This window comes from Sciurus vulgaris, assembly GCF_902686455.1.
Source record: "Sciurus vulgaris genome assembly, chromosome: 9".
NCBI classification, from domain to species: Eukaryota; Metazoa; Chordata; class Mammalia; order Rodentia; family Sciuridae; genus Sciurus; species Sciurus vulgaris.
This window is the reverse complement of record NC_136469.1, coordinates 48,521,710-48,536,999: the sequence shown is the minus strand read 5'-3', so window position 1 is coordinate 48,536,999 and position 15,290 is coordinate 48,521,710.

Here is a 15,290-nt window from a genome sequence, read left to right as displayed (position 1 = left end):
CTTGCTACACAAATACCAACAAGTTCTAGAGATAAAAATCTATTGACATGAGCCAGGCATGATGCACACCTGTAATCTCCCTTAGATAAGAGGAACCCAAATTCAAAGCCAGCCTCAGCATCTTTGTGAGACTCTTTCTCAAAAAATAAATAGATAAAAAGGCCTGAGGATGTAGCTTAGTGGTAGAATGCCCTTGGGTTCAATTCCCAGTACCAAAAACAACCAAAGAAAAAAATCTATTAATATGAACATTCAGATGAAAAACCCTAGATAATCTCAGCCATGGTCAATTTACACAAATAGAATACTAAAAAAACCCCAAAAAACAGCCAGGCATGGTGTTGCACACTTGTAATCCCGGAGGCTCAGGAGACTGAGGTAGGAAGATAGTGAGTTCAAAGCTAGCCTCAGCAATGGTGAGGTGCTAAGCAACTTAGTGAGACCCTGTCTCTAAATAAAATACAAAACAGGGCTGGGGATATGACTGAGTCATTCAGTGCCCCTGAGTTCAATCCCTGGTATCTCTCCCCCATAAAAAAATAAAACAGATCTAGAAAAGGATAAGTTAGCCTAAATTGATGAATCATCAATCATGTTTGATTGATTTTACTCAATCAGTAAGCATTTCCTGAGGAGCTACTTTTAGGGGTTAGATGGCACATAAAGTGAGGGCTATCAGAGGTGAATAAGACACTAGCCTTTCCCACAAGAAGTCCATAGTTTGACTTTTACAATTATCTCAGACTGCAATATTTTTTTTTTCTCACTTCTTTAATAATATCTTTTATTAATTGCAATTCCTCTCTAAACAGAATCTAGTATTTTTTAAGAATAATAAAAATGTATAAATTGAAATTTTCCTTGAAATAGGGACAGTTTGTTTTTTTCTTATTTTCTAAAGCCATATTATCAAACATGTTTCCAGTTCTGTGGCAAGAAATAAACAATTATATCTACTTACATGGGAAAGGAATTTAATACTGAAAATTGGATGCCCCTACCATTGGTTGAAGAAAGGGATTTGGATGGGACTCAGGAAAGACAATTGCACCTTACAGGAGTTCAGAAGATGGGGATGAGGAGGTTACTAGGGCTACTGCAGTGTTCAAGAGTGCAGGGACCTAGCTGATCTCCAGGGCTCAGGGAGATCCTGCCTTCCTTGCAGCAAAGGCCTCTTACCATCCACAGAGCTAATGACTAGTTAATGCAAAGTTTTAGGCTTTATAATAATAGTCTCCAAAGTCACATTGGCAGCACCAGAGGATGCAGCAGGAAGATGGTCCTTCCCTTCCATCTCCAAACTCTCACAGAAGTGCGTACTTCAAATTGATGACATCTCATTGGCATGCTGAGCTCTTCCTTTGAAGGAGTCCAACAGATAAAACTTTCTAGCCTCTCAGGCTGTGGATTCTAGAGCTGTCTATAAAGGGAAAAGGATGGCTGCTGTGTGCCAGCATACTTCTGCCACAAACTGTGCCATCACTAAAATTTCCAGAAATGTTTTCAAAATCTTTTAACTAATTAAAACAGAAAAATATATAATAGATTTATATCCATGTGGCAAAAGTTTGCATTTTTGTATTTCCTCAATGTGAATCACTACCTCTTCAACTTCCTTCTGGGTCATTCTTGTCATTGACTCTGCCTTTAATGTCTACCAGTCACGCGGCTTGGCTTCCTCCAGAACCCTATATACACCCCACTAGAGCACCTGTACTTACCCAGGTCACAGTACTGCATAAATATATGGTCTTTCCAAGGAGTGTATCCTCAGCATGATTATAAGGTCACTGAGAGTATAAAATGAACCTTGTATTCAGAGTAACTAATTTATTGCCTGCTACATATTGTGCACAACAACTGATTGAGTTCTTTTACACATGAGAATTTATTTTATTTCATGTAAATACCATTTTTTATTACTAGACTCATCATGTATATATTTATTCTACACACATTGATTAACAATCTGCTATGTGTAATGCATGGCAGATTGTGTGTGGTCCTAGAAATATCTTAACTATAAATCTAAACCACTCTCTAACCCTCATTTTTAAATGATGTAAAAGATTGTTTATTTCCCTGACCTTTCTTTATATATTTTAACTTTCCTAGGATGATATATAACAATTCCTTTAAAAGCAATCTCTTCATTTTTGTGTCATATTTCAGGCTTTGTAAGAGAAGGGAACCAGAAAGATAATCCAATGAAAAAGTATAAAACAGGAAAGGTATTAAACATATTTTAGTTCTAGTTCTCTTATTGATTTGCTCTTTGACCTTGAAAAAATAACTTTACCTGTCTCCATCTCTACTTCTCTGTTTTTAAAGTAAGCCTAATTTTGGTTTAAATTCCTTACCTAATAGAAAACTCAAAACTACTTGAAATCATAACAGAAAGGATAAAGAGAAAATAAGAGAGACATTTGATCTTAACTCTTTAGAGAAAATGAGCTGTGTAAATCCAAGGTAGCATTTTAATTACATGGCATAGCATTTGGGAAAGCCCTTTAGACAGATAGACAGTGCTGTGTCCATAGTTCTGTTCCACTCTGGACAAATTGGAAGACCATGAGGTCCTGAACTTGGCCTCTCAGTGTCTCAAGTCTCTGATGTTAAATATATTGACATATTAAAAATAATTTATCTTTCTATGAATTTATTCTAAATAAATATTTGTATTTTGTGCTTCGTGTTAGTTGATTGCAAAAATATTATAAGCATAGATTAAAAGACATGCAAAACAGATTAACTGAAACATGTCGAATAATTCACCCAACTTAGTGTGCAGTTTTGGGATCATGGAACCATATTTTGTAGTCTCCATTTTAGGAAAAAATAACTGAAGTTATAGATTTTCTCATTAGGATATAAATAATATGCCATGCCATTTTTCCTATGAAAGCATTGTTTTTGTCTAAATTTTCTTCAGTACTATGAAAAATTCACAATCTTCACTTTTGTAACAATTTGTTTTTATTAGTGAAATAAGGTACACTTGTATCCCTAAAAACACACTTGGCATGCAAGCCTTATCTAAAATACAGATTCTTACTCAGATAAAAGGGGTTATAATAAAATTTGAGGATTAACCTATATTATATATCATCAGACTAGCTGAAAATAACCAGGTATAGTGGAGTCTTAAATGGAAAACTAGAAGATACAAAGTTATATGCAAAGTTAAAAAAAAACTGACAATTAGGGTAGTGGGAAATAATGAAAAAGATTTCCCTAAGAACTCTCCTTCAAGGTATTAAATAAATTTGTTTTTTGTTTCATTTTGTAGATATTTGTCTTTGATCATACTTTCAAGTTTTTTTAACATAGGTAGAGCTTGCATAGTGTTTATATTTAAGAACTCAAATTAGAATGTGAAATAAAAGTTCAGAGTAGTCTTTGGAGTAAAACTTCGCGTCATGCAAATTTATATTGTTAAGGTGGTTTATTTGTGGAGGAAGTGTGCTCTGTTTAGAAAGAAAAGGCAACCACGGACTTGATTTAAAAAAGTCTCATATAATATAAATTCAATGATTTAAAACGGAAAGAAAAATCATTATGGCTTGTTTTTATTTCCAACAAAATAAGTTCAAAAATTGAGGCAGTGCTTACAGACTTTTAAGGCAATTTGAGAGTATAATTTTATGCCAATTAAAACTAAAAATTAAAAAATATAATTTAGACAGTGTACATTGAGCTTTTGCCTTTCTCCTTTTCCAATTTTCTAGTAACTTACATTGATTTTACAAAAGTATGTTCTACAATGAACTGAAATAAAAACACACATACATAATGGTCAGGTTGTCCCCCCGCAGTGTGAGATGCACTGCTCTGATCTGTTCTCTGTAACAGTCAGACTAGACATTTAGATTCTATATCCTCATCTTACACATAAAACACGTATCTCAGAGGCACTGAATAATGCAATTAATGTCACAGAATAAATGTGAATTCAAAGTCCAGGTTTTGCTTACTCTAAATTTGATACCTTTACTTCATGTCACACAATTTATGTTAGAGGAAATGATGCCACATGCTAAAAATAATCTATTTGACCAGGAAAATTAGTTTTGCTTAGTTAATAGCAATTTGGGGAAAACATCAAGAAGTTATACAACAACATCCTGTCTATATATCCATATGATACAGCTGGAGATAGGTCTCAAATGCCAGAGAAAAGTAAGTGGGAAATGAATTTTTGAAGAAGAAGAAATATGAAGTTGATTTGACCAATTTTTGACCTTTATTTTAATAATTATTATCAAAAGCAGTCAAAACAATGAGTGGTAAAGTTAGATGTTGAATTTACCTGAACTGCATTGTACCAATCTGGGAATGGGGTGTCAATCCTACCAGCCTACTATAAAAGACCACCTACTTTATAACCAACTTTCACATGAAGTAGACTTATCCTTTTCATTTTAGAATTACACAATTCGAGGACACTGTGGGGCACAACACTCTTTCTTAGGTACAGTTCTTCCATGAGGGTTTCAGTTAACTTAGCTGAAACTTCATTGACTTTACAGATGTGTAACATCTAGGACACTTTTTCCTTAGTCTAAGATAGAATATTTTCACTATCTGAGACAATACAATCAAAAAACATCAGAATCAATAGCTTGGATATTGTTGATTAATATTTGTAAAATGTTTTCAGTGTTATCACAGGTTAGGGTTGTTATCTGAGGAAATAAAAAAAATTAAACTGAAAATAACCAGAAGAGTATAGTAAAAAGAAAGTTAAAAATATCCACATAATTACTTAAGAGAGTTAAAAGCTTACTATAGTTTGTATCTTGAATGTCCCCCAAAGGTCCAAGAGTTGAAGGCATGGTCACTGTAATTCTACTGGGAGGTGGTAGTGGAACCTTTAAGAGATGGGGCCTAGTGGAATAAGTTAGGTCATTGGGGTGTGTCCTGGAAGGGAATGATGAGGCTCTGACCTCTTCCTCTCTCTTTGCTTCTTGGCCATGAGGTAAATAGTTTTGTTCTACCATGTACAGCATGATGTTTGGTCTCACCACAGGCCCAGATGCAATGGTATCAATCAACTAAGGATTGAAACCTCTGAAACCATGAACCAAAATAAACCTTCCTTCCTTTTAAATTGATTATCTCAGGTATTTTATCATAGCTAAGGAAAATCGACAAACACAGTGCTTTAGTCACATTATCACTTCTTTGGCATTATACTCAGTAACACAATTTTGTAAATAATCCAATTATTTGGGGTTGTCACTTGGAGGGGACTGTAGATTTAGTCTCAAAAGTTCTGGAAGAAGTCTGCATGAAATATTTTATAGACAATGATGATTGTCAATCAAGTTATTGATAATGTCTGTACATGCAAACTTGTTAAGTAAAGTTGAATTTAGTTTCTGTAGAAATAACTCTAATCCCTCATAAAATGACTTACTTTGTGACTAAACAAGGATATACCTATCGAGTGGCAGTTAGCTTGAATTTCTGACAGATGATCCCTAAAGTTATAACAATTTGTGGTCAGACATCTTGCTAACTAGCCTGACTTAGCCACACCAGTGATATGGCATTTATAAACATTGCATTTATAAATTTTTAAAAAACTCATACATAATTTTACTTAATGACATGACCAAATTAAAGCCTTTCATTTACTGTACAAAACACACAAAAAACTCAAATATTAAATTTATTATCATTTTAAGTACATCTTAAACAAAAAAGAATCACTAAAAATATCTTACATCAACTATTAGGTATTTGGTTGCATCTTTACTTTCCCTACAGGTTATTAAAACTAAAAACACCTGAAGTAATTATATTTATTTCATTAGCAGGATGTTTATGACTCGAAGACTACTTAAGAATTGTGCTAATGCTTTTTTCACCCTAGTGACCCAGGTCTTTTAGTAAATTGTGTCCTGATATTAGTTTTCATAAGTCAGGAAACATTTTCCATATGTCATGGAGCATTATCCAAAGGGAGTTCACAGCAGCAGCACTCACACTTTATCACCATCATTTGACTGAAAGGAAAGCCGTTCTCAGTGATAACACCCATCTGATAGATCACACAAAAGCATTTTTGGCACTCTGTTGTGGCCTCTTTGGGTCAGCCACCTCCTTGGACTGGAATTGTTTCACAATTTTTATTAAAATTATTATGAAAGAACAGCTGAACAAATAAACAATGATGTCTGGGTGAATCTTATTTAGTGTCATCAAAGAAAAATTATCTGTCCTGCGGCAATATGAGGCAATTTAGCAACCCAAATGAACATCTAGAAATAAGCATAGGCATTAGAAATTGCTGAGGACTACATACATGCATGACTTGCAAGAAACTTAAAAAAGCAGCTGTGAAAGGGAAAAATGGAGAAAAGTCAAAATTTTTTGAAATTATTAATAAATTGGCAGAGGAAAAATCACTGTGAACCAATTATATATGAACATAGTAATGAAGGCCCAAATAAAATAAAATAAATGATATGACTAAAATAATTGGAATAAAAATAATTGTGTAATTATAAATTTCTCAGCATGCATAAATGTTAAAATGTGGATACTCTTTAAAGACTTGAATAAGTAAACATTAAGGGGAAATCAGTTATTACTTAATTTTTTATTCTAAATTCTTGTATTTAACTTTACATGATATCATTGGTAATGGGAACACATTTATATCAGCCTTTTCCTTGACTAGATTAAGCAGTCAGTAGACAGCAAGCTTGTAGCTGTCAAAATATTCTCAATGAAGTCCTTAGTGTTGTTTTTTGTAGGCATAATGTTTTTATTGAAATAAAATTCATATTGCATGCAATTCACGGCTTCAAAGTATACAATTCAGTAGTTTTTAGTGTAGTCAAGACATTGTGCAGCTCTCTCTACCATATTATCCCAGAACATTTCCATCAACTCAAAGAAATCCATACTGGCTTAGTTGTTTCCATTTCCCTCCTTTTTCCCATCTCCTAGAAACCATGAATATACTTTCTGTCTCCATGCACTGCCTATTTGGAGTATTTAATAGAAATAGGATTATATAATACATGATCTTTTGTATCTGGTTTCTTTCACTTAACAATATTTTTAAGGTCCCTCTATGTTGCAGTACAAATAAATATTTCATTCCTTTTTATAGTTGGATAATATTGCATTGTTTGCAAATACCAGTTTTGTTTATTTATCAGCTGATGAACAGGTTTTCCCATTTTTTAAACTATCATGAGTATAGTATAACACTGGGGATATAGCTCAATGGTAGAGCACACTGGGTTCCAACTCCAGAAAAAAGAAGGGAAGGAAGGAAAGACAAAGCATGAGAGAAAACACAAGCATGAGAGAAAATATTTGCAATTATTTATTTCTAAGAGTCTAAGAGCTAGAACGTATAAAGAACTCTCACAGCTTAATAATAAAAGGGAAATCACCCATTAAAGAAAGGGCAAAGAATTTAAATAGACATTTCTCCTAAGGATATATACCAATGGCCAAATGAATACATGAAAAGATGTTTCACCCTGGGCACCATGGGACATGCCTGTAATCCCAATGACTTGGGAGGCTGAGGCAGGAGGATCACAAGTTCAAGGTCAGCCTCAGCAACTTAGCAAGACTGTCTCAAATGAAAAGGACGAAGTGCCCCTGGCTCCAATCCCAAGTGCCAAAAGAAAAAAGGCTGTTTAATATCATTATTCACCAGAGAAATACAAATAAAAGCGTCAATGAAATACCATTTTACACATACTAGAATGAGTGTAATAATAACAAAACTTCAGAAAATAACAAGTGATTGTGGGAATGTGAAGAAATTTGAACCTGCACACATTGCTGAGGGAAATAGAAAATGATGCAGTTGGTGTGGAAAGCAGTTTGGCAGTTCCTCAAAAAGTTAAGCATTATAGTTATCCTATGACTCAGCAGTTCTATTCTTAGATCCATCCCAAGAGAACTGACAATGCATACACACAATATCTTGTATAATAGTGTTGTTTTTAAAATAATCTGAGATCATTACTACATCAGTTTGAGCACTGGAACTGAAAAATGAGACTAATTAAACAGTATCAGATTGTACATAATTTAATAAAAATTTCAATCAGAAAATGGACTATCTGACTAAAAGAGGAATGCACAACTTAGAAATGGGTTCTGTTCAACAATTGCTATTCTATAATATTTCAGATATTTAAACTATATTATAGGGAAAACAATTCATGTAAGGTGTGTATTCCGAGAGTAATATCCCACATGACATGGTGATTTCATCAGGGAAGTCTCTTAAACACAATTCTCATGTTGTAATATATTAGCAAAAGGATTTTCCCTTTTCTGTCTTCTTTACCCATACTGTATTGTAATCATGAACAAAGTTCAGTGGGGAAAATTGTCCCTGCCCATGGGGTTATCAGCTAAGTTAAAGATAGTATAAGATATTTATCCCTTGAATTTTTTGAAATTAGAAGTGCAATTTTGTTTGGCAAAACATATCTGACAAAAAGTGTGTTAGTCCAACCTGAGTCAAACTAAATGTTATCCTCAGGAGATGGCTATGTGTTGGGCATTGGTTAAGGAAGAATACAAATTATCACTGAAAAAATTTAAATAATATAACTTTTAAAAACATATATCCTAATTAGTATTTTTATAATTTACTTTGGTACTAGAAATTGAAACCAGGCATGCTTACCCACTGAGCCACATCCCCAACCCTTTGTAATTTTAGACAGGATCTCCCTACGTTGCTGTGACTGGCTTTGAACTTGTGATTCTCTTGCCTCAGCCTTCCAAGCCACTGGAATTACACGGGTGCCCCACTGTGCCCGGCTAGTTCAGTTTTTAAAACCTCTCATTGCACTACTGTGGTTTGCAAGACTAGAGGACTCTGAAAGTTGACAAAAACAAAAAACGAACTAACTACTTACCTTTGTGGATAAATATTAAGAACTGAAAAAAAAAAAAAAAAGAAAGATAAAGAAAAGGAAAATAAGAATGGGAAAGAATTTAATAGTATAATTTAATTAATTTAAAATTTAATAATATATGTATATTTTGAGTATATATATAAATTTTAAAAAATAACTAGTAGTAAACTAGTAAGAAAACTATGACATAACTCATGAACTTTTACCTGTAACATAAGTAAAATAAATAGTTTTTAGACTTTCCCAAAAATCTAACTAGAAATTTTCTAGGTCTTAGCTCAATGATGTAGAATAGCTCACAAATTAAGCCTACGTTCAGAACAATATAATTTTTTCTCAGACTTTTGTGAACTGACAATACTAAATAAGTCTTTTCTGCACCACATCCAGTTCCTTAATTGGTGGATTGTCTTTCATCAACTCTAAAGTTTCAATGTTTCATTTTGCCAATTATCGAGATAATTGGGCAAATTTTAACATACAAAGAGACAGACTATAATCATTTAAAGTATTTTAAATGCATTAAAAATGAACATCTATGGAGATTAATCTCTTTTGCACTAACTGTATAAATCCACAAGCAGTATTTCTTTAAGCCACCTAAAAGGCAAAGGGGGCCAAATCATCTGTACACTGATAAGAAAGTTCTCTCCTTTTTTCTTTTTTAATTTATTTTTTACTTATTTTTTTATTTGTTCTAATTAGTTATACATGACAGTAAAATGCATTTTGATGCATTGTAAACAAATGGAGCATAATTTCTCATTCGTCTGGCTACACATGGTGCTGAGTCACACCAGTAGTGTAATCATACATTTATATAGGGTAATAATGTCTGTCTCATTCTACTGCCCTTCCCATACCCAGCATCCTACCCCTCTTCTCGCTCCCCTCTACACAATTCAAAATTCCTTTATTTTACCCTATCCTCCCTTGCCCCCTACTATGGATCAGCATCCACTTATCAGAGAAGACATTTGGCCTTTTGTTTTTGTGGGATTGGCTTATTTCACTTAGCATGATATTCTCTAGAACCATCCATTTACCTGCAAATGCCATCATTTCATTCTTCTTTAAGGCTGAGTAATACTCCACTGTATATATATACCACATTTTCTTTATCCATTCATCTGTTGAAGGGCATGTACATTGTTTCCATAGTTTAGCTATTGTGAACTGAGCTGCTACATTGATGTGGCTGCATCAGGGTAGTATGCTGATTTTAAGTCCTTCTGGTATAAACTGAGAAGTGGGATAACTAGCTCAAACGGTGGTTCCATTCCAAGTTTTCTGAGGAATCTCTGTACTGCATTCCATAGTGGTTGCACCAATTTGCAGTCCTATCAGAAATGTATGAGTAAACCTTTTCCCCCACATCCTCAACAACACTTATTGCTTGTATTTCTTCTCCTTTTTAATTGTGGCATTATAATTACACAAAACCACGGGATTTGTTGAGATACATTCACACATGCACATAAAAGAAAATCCTAATTTGAAAAATAGTCATTGCTAAAAAGTAAAATAACAACAAATTAAATCTTCATAAATCTTTACGTGAGTTGTCATATGATATCTGTTTAATAATTTCTTGGTTTATTCAGCAAAAAGAAAACAATGAGCTCTCCTGTGTACAGGAGGAGAAAAATTGCATGGGAAATTCTGCAGCAGCATCTTTATCAGTTTTCTATTACATGTGCAGCAAAATCCTCAACATTTAGAGACCTAAAACCATCAAGTTTATTATTTCAGAGTTCCTTTGGGTCACAAGTCCTGGAGTAAGCTCTTTGGGCTCTCAGCTTAAATCAGCGTGTGAACAAGAATGCAGGCTCTGTTGAGGTCCTGGTTCTCTCCAAGCTTCTAGTTAGTGGCAGAATTTAATTCCTTGCAGAATTTAATTCTGGAGATGAACTGGAGAGTATTTTTCCTATTTTTAATCTCTTAGAATTCACTAATGTCTGATTTCTAGACCCTCTTAAAGAGCAGTCCTGATTAGGTCAGATCCCACCATTCCCAAGACAATCTCCCATTGGATTATTTTAGTTAATTTCAATTTTGCCATATAACATTAAGTAACTCATAAGCATTGCAATCATTTTTTTTAAACAGGTCTCATCCCTTCTCCTGCAAAAGAGATACACAATGTATAAACCAGAGTTAGAATTAGGAAGGATATTTTAGAATTCTGCTTACCTCATATATATCTGGCTATTTTAAAAACTATTTTGATGGTGCTGTTTTCCTGAACATGAAAATGATGTAGAAAAGTTTCACAGTGAAGTCAATTGATAAAATAGTATAGTCCTTTACCACACATTATTATGCAAAGGAGTAGTGGAAGTATTGCCTATATAATATTATTCTAACCCACTCTTCATGAGAATCTCTCACTTTACCTTTGTAAACTTATTTGTCACACTACTTATGACAAGGTTGGTGACAGGTAGGTAGGGAGGTTGAAGAGAAAGACTGTACTTTAACAGACCATAGTCAAAATACCTGTTGACTTCAACAGAATGTAAACTATAAGGTTTTTCCAAAAGTTTCTTTCTGGTTATGATTCTGTGAATTATAAGAATTATCCCTATTATGGTTTGAATGTGAGGTGTACCCCAAAAGCTCATGTGTGAGACAATGCAAGATTTGGAGGAGAATGATTGGGTTAGGAGAGTCTTAACCTTATCAGTGAATTAATCCCTAATGGGATTAACTGAGTGGTAACTGGAGGCAGGCGGGGTGTGGCTGGAGTAAGTGGTTCATTGGGGGCGTGACTACGGGTATATATTTGTATCTGGCCAGTGGAGACCTCTTTTTCTGCTCTCTGATCATCATGTGAGCTGGTTCCCTCTGCCACACTCTTCCTCCAGGCTGTTCTGCCTCACCTCGAGCCCTAAGAAATGAATCTGGAATTCCCTGAAACTCTAGGTCACACTTACTCCTCCTATTTTCATTCCAAGATGGAATTTAGTGGCTGTAAAACAGCCTTCCCAACTCAGATAAAAAGGATAAAGCAAGTGATCAAATACTTTAGAGTAACTTCTACTAGAATATGGCCTTGTCATATACACATGGTTAAAACCAAGGTGCTCCGATAAACAGTACTTTGTAAAAAGCTCTCCATGTTCCTAATGTAGGTTTCCCTGTCACACCTCCACTCAGGCTACCCTATGGGGAGCCCACGATCTTCAACAATGACTAGAGTAATCAGATAGAGAATGAACTCTCATTATCCTTGTCTGTATAAGAATCTCTAAAGTGACCAATGCCCACCATGGTTAGAAATATTAAAAGATACATCTTTTAATGTTTTTAATTTTTTTTTAATCTTACATACCTCTTAGATCCAAAGTTGGAGCTGCTGATTGGGGTTAGGAAAATTAATGGGATATTCCTTGAATACTAGGAATTGTGCTAGGCATAGTAATATGTTATCTCATATAAACTCAGCCTAACATGCAAAATAGGTATTGCATACCCTTTCCTGTAGAGAAACAGACCAAGACAGGAGTTTTGTGAGAAACCAGAATCTGAATATAAATTTCTTTTAACCCTCAAATCCTTGCCTATTTCAATCTGCTACATAGCCTTTCTATTTTTATTCATGGTTATTATTGAAAAGACTGTTGAAAGACCATGGTATATGCCTCAGTGTCAATGTAAAGATTTTGTACTGGACTTGTCATTCTTTAGGGGTGGAAATACAACAAACAATCAATATTACTGGGCATGATGTGTAATGTGAGTCCAGTTTTCCCCAGGGATAGAAGCAAAGGTTTTCTTGTCCGTTGAAATCACTGACCATATTCTCTTCTGAATCAGAAATACATTTTGACTCCCATTCCAATTTTTTTTTAAACTTCTAGTAAGAAAGTGAGCTGTGCTTTCTCAGACTGATAGCACAGTCTGTGGAACTTTTTATGAGGCAGATGTGAATATTTTGATACTTCTCATGAGTTGCACTCCAAGCAATTGTCATTCTTTCCCCAATTCTCCTAATAGTTATTTCTAAAACATTAATTTTTAAGGCTTCCATTTGCTCTATGTTGCCTTTGGCATAAGAGAATGGGGAACATACATTAAAAAGCACCTAAGTGTATGTTCAAGTTAGAAACTCTTAATCCTGACCCATTTAGGAAAATGGAAATGATTTAGTGGGGCACACATCAATACCTTAGGAACTCACAACATGAGTGAAAGATTGAGTATTATATCATAAGAAATGGGAGAGGTAAACTAACAGTTTTCATAAAAGAGTCCTGGAGCAAAGTTTAAAAAAGGATCAAAGGGTAGCCCTGCTAATGGCTTTAAAGATTTTGATAAATTAATGAGAATAAGTGACCTGGGTTAACCCATAAATTAGCTAAGTCAACTATTAAAGTTTGTCATGGAAGCAACACTTACCCAGAATAAAAATTCAAGTTTTGACGTGGGTTGATGCCCCTTTCTGGGTGTTCAAGATAGATACACTTTAAATATCTTCCTAATATATTTTATATTTCTTCTCCAATACTTATAAACTGTTATGCATTTTTAAATCATCTATCCTCTCCAAATAATATTTACTTATCATCATGATATTTTCTTTCAGGTATATTCCTGTATGATTCAAAATTATTTTTCTCTTCAACTATATGCAAGTTGTGGCATGATCTAAATAAACGAATCAAAGTAAATGTCTCCAAATTGTTAGTACTATTTCTAGTGCCTGGATTTCTTTCTCAAAATTATTAACCAGCTCCAATTCACTAAAAAGTGAAATGTGACAAAAATATATATGCAAATAAATTTATGAACAAAAATATATAAATAAACTTCAATTTTTAAGCGTTATTTTTAGTCATCATTATATTATACAATCTTGTTTTAAAAGCACTGGTCATTTATGTTAAAAATTAAATATCTGATTATTGAAATAAGTCATAGTATCTTTTTTCTATGGTTGTAAACATTCAGCTCTCTTCGGAAAATGAAAATGTAAATAAAGGATATAAATTTGTTCATGTGATATAAACTGATATCTCCAATAGAAGAGTTAAATTTGAAAATGATTTGGACCATGATAATGCACCAGAACATGATGTTGTGCCTCATTTAATCCCTTGCACTATTGAGATTCATTTAATTTTGTATAATTTTTCTTCATCCAAATTTATGGAAACAATACTTTTGTTTAGATTTCCATTACATTTATGAGAAGTAGGTTACTCACACTTAAATTCAAATAACAAGTTCCCTTTAGTTTTTATTATTTCTTGACCCTTAAATTCATTTGGTAGCTGACTGAATTACTGAAGAAAGATTTGAGTACTGGGTATAGAAGCAGGTATATTGTGAACCCTACCTGCTATCAACTCTTTAAGAATGATGAATGTTGGTGGACCTATTTAATTATCCTTAGATTAACCAGATTAATTCAAATTGATCAAAGCAGGAAAGAAAGTCCATAGAGTATTTACATGCAGTAGAATTGAAATTCCAGAATGCACTTGAAAAGACTTAGGTTCCCTGAAAATGGGGTGGAATTCAGACATAGAAATTTGCTTGAAAATTGGCAGCATGATATGAAATGTTCTATTTCAACAAAAACAGTGTTATCAGGATGAACACCAAAGTGAAATTGATTAAGTGTGGACAGCCTTAATGAAAATGTGTGGTGAGCTAAAATATATTTTAAGTTTATTGCATCTGTGTGTGCATGCATGTGCGTATGTATGTGTAGCTACTAATAGAACCCAGGGCCTTGCACGTGCTAGGCAAGCTCTCTACCATTGATCTACATCTCCAGTTCATAAATTTATTAATTAATTTAAATAGTCTAAAATGGCACTTCTTTTGTTGTATTTTGCACAATAGAAATAATTGTCAAAAACAAAATAAGGGGAGGCAATGGAATAAAGGAATAAGAATGCTTTCAAAAATAATCTGAAATAAAGCATCTAAGTATAACACTAACCTTGATTATCAATCATCTTTAGTGTGTGACTTCAGGTTTCAGATTCCATTAATTTGAATGAGCATCAGTCTACCGAACAGAGAAAACATTTACAATGGAAGGAGATGTGTTTTTCAGAACCAGAATACAAATCCTCTTTTGACAGTTTGTAGTGTGATTTTTCTCAGAGATAATCCATTTCAAACCAACAGTGACTACTCATTTTAATTAGTTGCAGACAGTTTTGTAAATTAAATTGCATTTCCTAAAGAGTAAAAATTACAGAAATAGAAAGCTTTCATTTTGTTAATTGCTAAAAGAGAGTTTCCAGGATAGGACATCATGGAGGAAGGGGCTTCTCAGTCCTAGGAAGGTGGCCATAGATGGCACACACCTGTGGCTGTGGCAGCCTTTTGGTGGGGCTAGAAAGCTAACATGTTGAATGGAAG